Source organism: Oryctolagus cuniculus, chromosome 8 (genome assembly GCF_051225735.1).
Source record: "Oryctolagus cuniculus isolate XC-2025 breed Fujian yellow rabbit chromosome 8, ASM5122573v1, whole genome shotgun sequence".
In the NCBI taxonomy this organism is placed as follows: domain Eukaryota; kingdom Metazoa; phylum Chordata; class Mammalia; order Lagomorpha; family Leporidae; genus Oryctolagus; species Oryctolagus cuniculus.
The window spans coordinates 47,320,986-47,328,453 of record NC_142874.1 but is presented as its reverse complement, the minus strand read 5'-3'; positions in this window follow the sequence as shown (position 1 = coordinate 47,328,453).

The window sequence follows — 7,468 nt, the reverse complement described above, 5'->3', positions numbered from 1 at the left end:
GAAGAAACACAAGAATGCAGAATGACTGGAAGCATCAGGTTTTTGCCAGAGAATGCCTCAGGTAAGAGGAGAATGGCTAGAGGCTATAAGGAATCACAAGAGACAAGTCAGAGTCGTAAATTGGGAAACTGACATATCTCATCTAATATACTTGCTAACTAGGCCTTTAAAAACCTTGACATTTAACTAAGTTTGTGGAAAAGTTATGGGGTTTTGTCCTTTTCTATTGGCTCTCACTCATTAATCCGGTGAATTAAGGTGTTTATCATTGCTACCAACATTAGCAGGTAGCAGAGGCGCTGTGTAGAGAGGCTGGGAAGCCTGCTCGCCGCCGAGCAGCTGTTTACCCAGGCTGTGCCTGTTTCAAAGCCAAGTCAGTCAAAAATGATACTTCAAGTTATTTACCCTTTTGGTACTTCAGGGCTTGAAATGGCATGAAAGGAGCTCTCCATTCGGCTGAGCCATTTAAATAGAGCTTTCGCAAGGCTGATGTGTTTGGAAGGGGGGGGGGGGCTCGCTGCTGAAATAAACAAGTTTTCTGGGGATTTTAAGGAAACAGTAAAGAAGTGGTAAGTTTCCAGCGAATGTTGTCTACCTCCAAGTCGAATTTTGATCAAGTTTATATCATTTAGGGGCACAGCAATAGCCCATGGCAAGGTAATCTTTAGCTTTTTATGTTAATCTTCCTGAATTAGATTTTAGATTTACCATAAGAGAGTTTTTAAACTCTGGAAACATTAAGAAACAGACAAAAGATGTATGATTTGTATTCTAAGAGCAGCACAGTTTCCCAAAAAGGTACGAAGGGAAGGTGCTATTCACCAAGTATACAGTAAAATAGTTGGCATTTTTACTTGGTATTTTATTAACTGTGTGTTTAAAGGAACTTCAATAAACTGAAATGCTTCAAAGAAAGGTGCTGGCATTTGCTTTTTGTTAAACAATTGTCTCCAAAATGAAACCCAAAAGACACCTTTTTTTTTTTTTTTAATTGCAAGGCCCATGTTGTCGATGTTTGTATAAAGTACATGATGAAGACATCCAGAGTCACAGTGTGTTAAAGCAATGCTTGTGATGCTGGCATCCCACTTCAGAATGCAGGATCGAGTCCTAACTGCTCCACTTCCGATCCAGCACCTGGAAGGTGGCAGACGACGGTCCAAGTACTCAAGCACCTGCTGCCCATCTGGGAGTCCCGCATGGAACTCTTGGCCTCTGATTTCAGCCTGGCCCAGCCCCAGCTGTTGTGGTCATTTGGGGAGTTTACAAGAGGAAGGAAGATCTTATTTTCTGTCTCTGTCACTCTGCCTTTCAAATCAATAAATACACCTTTCCTAAAAATGTTGAGGGGCTGGCACTGTGGTGTAGCGGCCAAAGCCGATGCCTGGGGTGCCAGTATCCCATATGGGTGCCGGTTCAAGACCTGGCTGCTCCACTTCCGATCCAGCTCCCTACTATGGCCTGGGAAAGCAGTGGAGGATGGCCCAAGACCTTGGGCCCCTGCACCTGCATGGGAGACCCAGAGGAAGCTCCTGGCTCCTGGCTTTGGATCAGCGCAGCTCCAGCCAGTGCGGCCAGTTGGGGAGTGAACCAGTGGGTGTAAGACCTCTCTCTCTCTCTGCCTCTCCTCTCTTTGTATAACTCTGACTTTCAAATAAATAAATAACTCTTTTAAAAAAATGTTGAGATAAGACTACCCAACAATTAATATGTGAAAAATCACTATTCAGAAACCATAAAAAATTGTTCTTATTTCAAATTATTAAAAACTTGTGTCTGTCTTCTTTTTCACCATTTATCTATGAACTAACCAGATTCATCTCTTTTTAAATTTTTTAACAGATAAAAATCTTTGCTACTTGCCTCCAGAATTATCATTGAAAATTTATAGCACTTATAAATGTATTGACCATATAAAAAGAATTTACAACATATATTTTAAGGGACACTATGGAATAATTGATACCAGTTCCTTCTTTCTTTTAAGTTAATTCTTATCATTTTTATGCACCTTGCATATCATTACATTCTTTGAAAAAACAAACATTTAAGATACAGAGTTCTGATTTCATGTGGAAGTCAACTTCAACACATATGGAAATAAAAGGTGTTGAACAGTTCTGATTTCATGTGGAAGTCAACTTCAACACATATGGAAATAAAAGGTGTTGAACAGTGTAAGATTATATGTAATAATAACGACCTTGTGTGATAAATAATAAAATGCTATTTTATGTGGTTTAAGAAAAGAAGTGCCTGCAGCAGGGCAGAGAAGAGAGATCACTGGCTGGAGTGCTCAGGAGGTATCGTGTGGAGGTTGTGATGTGAGGCTGTTACTCACGAGGATAGACCAGGGTGTCACTGGAAGGCAGAATGGTTGGATTCATTGAGTTATCTCTTTGTGGGTTTGCACCTGAGAAGAGATGCTTACCTCTAAGTAGTTAAGGAGTTCATGTGGACAGTATAATATGCTTGGCAAAGAAGGTGGCATTAGATAAGGATGTGGGATATTCTTTTCTGTGCAGAAGTGCCTATCACTTTAGGCAAGTTCTTTAAACTTTCTAAACCTGGGTTTCCTTGTCTGTGACATGGACTCAATAGTACTTTCAATCTCATTGATGTTTTGTGCATAGAAAATGACAAAATGTATGATGATAACATCTATATTCTAGGACTGTGGTGAGAACTCAAAGGGGGCAATAGACACAAAACATGGTAGGGATGTGGCACAGTGTGGAAAGGGGCCAGTGGGCCACAGCAGCTGGCCCAGCCTCCTATCTGTAAAGGACTGGGCTGGGAATGCCAGATCTCAGATTGGTCAGCTCTGTGTAGGCCTAAAATATGGGTCTAGAAGGAAAACTCAGAAAATGAGAAACATTCCCATGAAGGTTTGTTGGGTTTTTATGCATTGCCTTTGTGGTGGCCCTGGGGAAAGATCCTGGGGATGGAGAAGACTTTGTTGCTCATCTTCAGATGAGAAAGCAGAGCCCAAGAATTAGGTTTAGATGATATAGGATAAATGTCCTCTGATTAGGACTGGAGGGAAAAGAAACACGGAATCAGAATATAAGATATTTGCAAGGACATCCCATTGCCAGTACTTCAAAGAGACACCTGCAATTTGTTGGAAGAAATGAGCTAAAATATGGGTGCACAGTAGGGATCTGGGCCTCCCAAGGCCTGAGGACTCTGAGGCAACTATATCTAATCAGGATTTTAAAGTTGTCTGCCTCTTAGGTCCTCCTGTTTCCCAAAGCCATCACATGAGCTTCAGTAAAACATTACAGCTCTCCCCATCACTGTTGTAAAACAAAAGAAGCACTGGATCCTACATTTGAGACAAGGCTGTGCCAGGAAGAATGGCAGCTGCTACATGAATGAAACAAGACTTGGGACCAGAAGACCAGACCTGCAGCAGACCAGCCGTGGCCCAAACCCAGACCAACATGGCACAGACAGTGGGTTTGAGCCCAAGAAGAATTTCCAGGTATTGTGAGAAATTCACGGAAAGAAAAATGAAAAAGACACTGGACCTCCACTGGTGACAAGGGATGGAGACTCAGATCGCTGTGATTTGGGGATTAATGGGAAGTGTGATCTTGAAACTTATTGATATATGGAGCATCTGGGCTACACAGAATCCTTACAAGTTGGAAATAAGATGATAAATGAAGTTTTTAGCACGGCATCTGGCTTCTAAAAGGTTCTCAAGTAAATATCTGTTGCAGTTGATGCTATTGACTATGGGATGGCATAATGGCCCATTTTCCACTTGTCACTTTCTCAGATATGGACACAGCAGTACACACATGGAAGTGGGGTGTGTGTGTGTGTGTGTGTGTGTGTGTGTAAATTACATCTAAAAGAGCCATTGCAGAAGATGTTGGGTTTGTAGAAGCAGGTGCAGGCTTCAAAAGGTGAATGCACAGAGACAGCGTAACCCTGTAGGACTTTGTCCATTTTTCTTTCTTGGGATCAAAAAACCTCCAGTGACCTGGTGGGTGGTCTGATGAAGTCCACCACAGTTTGGGGTCTTTATTTTCCTACTGGTCTTCTGAGCTCAATGAGGGAGGTAGCCCTTTGACAAAATCCCAGGCCATATTGGGAGCAGTCCTCTGTGTTTCAAGACATCTCCCTTTAAGACACATACCTATCCTGGATTCTTGGCACTGTGGTGGAAGGTGGGTGGGTCCTGGCAGTGATAGAGGTGACACTGAAGACAGAAATCTCATATTAGCAGCAGGCAGAGGTGATTTAGGGAGCTGACTGAGTGTCTAGTCAGGAGAAGCCAAGATGCAGGGAATGCTGGGCAACAGATGGGACTCAGCATCAGCTTCTCAATGCCACTCACCTGCACTTGCTTCCCAGTAGAAAGCAGCAGGTGGCAGCCTTCCCAAGCATGAGAGAGATCGTGGGGCATGGTAGAGTGGACCACTTGGGCCAGAGTATTTGCAGCAGTTTGATGAAACTAATAGCTAACATTAATCAGGAAACATTTATGTACCAGGCTCTATTTAAAGTACCCAAGTGAATTAACTCAGTCTCACAACAGGGACAGATTTAGAAGACAATGTCCAGATCCCAGACATATCTCAGCCTCAGGGCCTTTGCACTTACAATTTCATCTTCTAGGAACATTTTACCCTGGTTACATGCCATCAGCCCCATATTGTGTCTTCAGTGAAGCCTGTTCTGATAACTGTCTAAAATATTCCACATCACTCGGTACTCCTTATCATGCTGTATTTTTGTGCCTGGTTCCTCTCTCCCTGATGATATATATTTACCTGTGCACCATCTAGTTTCCCTCTAGAACTTAAGTTACACAGGGAACTTGTCTGGTTTGTTTATAACCATATTGTCAGTCTCCCAAATAAGACCCTCCCAAGAAAAGCAGCACAATAAATAGCTGTCAGATGATGATATATCTCCATAGAAGTAACTGAGTTCCAGAGAGTTTAAGCAAATTGCCAATTCTCCGTGTCACGCCAGCAGAGGTAAAAAAAAAATTTTAGCAGATAATCATACCAATATTGTCACATCCTATGAAGACATACTTCTAATATTTAAAAATGTTAACAGCAGATTATGCTTTCCATAGAAACTCAGCCAATAAAGTGTTTGAAAAAATAGTTGGTGTGAAGTTGGCTTTTTTGTACTAAAGAGATGGGAATTTTTGCTCAGATGTTGACTGCAAGTCCATCTAGCCTATCTAGAGCTGCTAATGTGTATATTTCAAAAAGAAAATTGTCTTCCTGTTCCACTTGAAGCACTCAGGTTGAGTGGCTAGCTTCCCTGAAATCTTTTTATAACCTTTTTCTCTTTGTGCTATTTGTCATTTTGAATCTCCTATTAGAACTGATGTGAAGGGCTCATGAATCAGCATACTCCAACAAATATTTATTCTTCCTGTGTTACATGTCATAAAAGGCTTCACATTCAAAAGACAGGACCTTTCAAAGAAAAGAGTTAATTATTCACACTGGGAAAGTCTATTAATAGAGTTATTTACATATATTTTTATTTATTGAGCACTTAATGAGGCATCTAAGCAAGACCACAGAATGCAACATGGCCAAATTTGAGTGGTGGCAGTCACTTCACATTATTTGTCTCAGGAAATTTCACTAGAAAGAGTCAGGCATTTGAGTCAAGTGTAGCAAAAATATGAAGGCCAAGAGAGCAGTTGGGAGCTCCAGTTCATCACCATTTCGGAAGGTTCAACAGTGGCGACAGGGTATCTGGTAGACCAACAGAGACAGAGAAGGCAGATTCCACCTATGTGTCCCACTGACAGTCACTTTTCCTGTCTTCAACAAAAAGTCACTTAATTGAGGCACTCGCTGGAAGTATGTTCATATTAGGATACATATATAAAACTTATTTTTGCTAGCGCTTTTTACCTAGCACACTTCTCAAATGCATTAAATAATATCAAAAGTAATCTGAAAGAGCATATTTTAAGTGTATTTTTCATTAAGGATATTACGTGTGTTTTTTATAGTATAGCATGAAGTTTACATTGCATTCTATCTGCCGCCTGTCCCCATGAAATAATTGCATTAAATTATTCTGTCTTGACTGGATATCTTAACACAAGTTAGAGATAAATTTTCTTCTAGCCATATCACAGTCTAATGCACCATTTTTTTTAAAGATTTATTTATTTGAAAGGTAGAGCCACAGAGAGGCAGAGGCAGAGAGAGAAAGACATGGAGAGAGAGAGAGGTCTTCCATCTGCTAGTTCATTCCCCAGATGGCCGCAATGGCTGGAGCTGTGCTCAATCTGAAGCCAGGAGCCTGGAGCTTCCTCTGGGTCTCCCATGGGAGTGCAGGGGTCCAAGCACTTGGGCCATCCACCACAGCAGAGAGCTAGATCAGAAGTGGAGCAGCCGGGACTTGAACTAGCACCCATTATGGGATGCCGGCACTGCAGGGGGCAGCTTTACCTACTACTCCACAGCACTGGCCCTCTAATGAACCGTTATTATGGGACATTATTATCCCCATTCATCACCAGAAAAAGAACATCTACACAGGCTAAATGGATTTCCAAATATGTTTGAAGGCAATATTTTCAAAATCCATAAAATTTATTCATCTTCACTTCCAAGTCATGACCACCGACTACAATGACCTAACACTGGCAATACACATTTTTTTTTTTTATTTTGACATTGGGCAGAGGTCATGGTTCCTAAAGTCCTTTTGATTGACCAAGACGATCACTCTGGGATCACGAGGCTTATGTTTTTCTAATGTACCAACCAACCAAAACAACATGTCTCACAGAGATATCCTTTGAATGAACTTGGATATATCTCAGATGTTTAGTAATGATGCAAAAACTGATTCACTAAGCAAAGAGCATGATGGAGGGCAGGAGATAAACCTGAGGAATTTGTGAGTGACAAGTAATTTTTTTAATTTTATACTAATTGGAAATACCATCTTGGTTCCTGCAGAACAGAGTGAGTCTGTAAAAAGCAAAAGGGGGAATGACAAGATTGTATAAGACTAATGAAAATAGACATCATTGCTTCAGGCCAAGGTCTCTCCTCTTAAGGTGCAAAAAGAGGCACATAGAGATTAGAAGGTGAAATGCCCATCACTAAGGTTCAGGCTGCCCTAGCCCTTCTCTGTCAACCCTGTGTTCTATGACCAAGACAGAATGTGTGATCCATTCCCACCTCAAGGCTTCCCCATGGTCCATGAAGTCCTGCCAACCAACCCCTAGGGCTCAGCGTCCCCCTTCCTGCTCCGTGCTCTCTCCTGCCAGTGAATCTGAACTCCTCGGGGAGCCTCTGCCCTCTTGTGTCTGCTGAAAATGATCATTTCTCAAAAGAGATCTGAAGCTCTTAAATCCCTTCTTAGTCTTCTGAGTTACTCAGTCCTCGAGGAAACAATTATTTCCCGTCCCAGAAACATTCAGTCACAGGAACTGCTTTTCTCATTGCCTTTTGCTCTT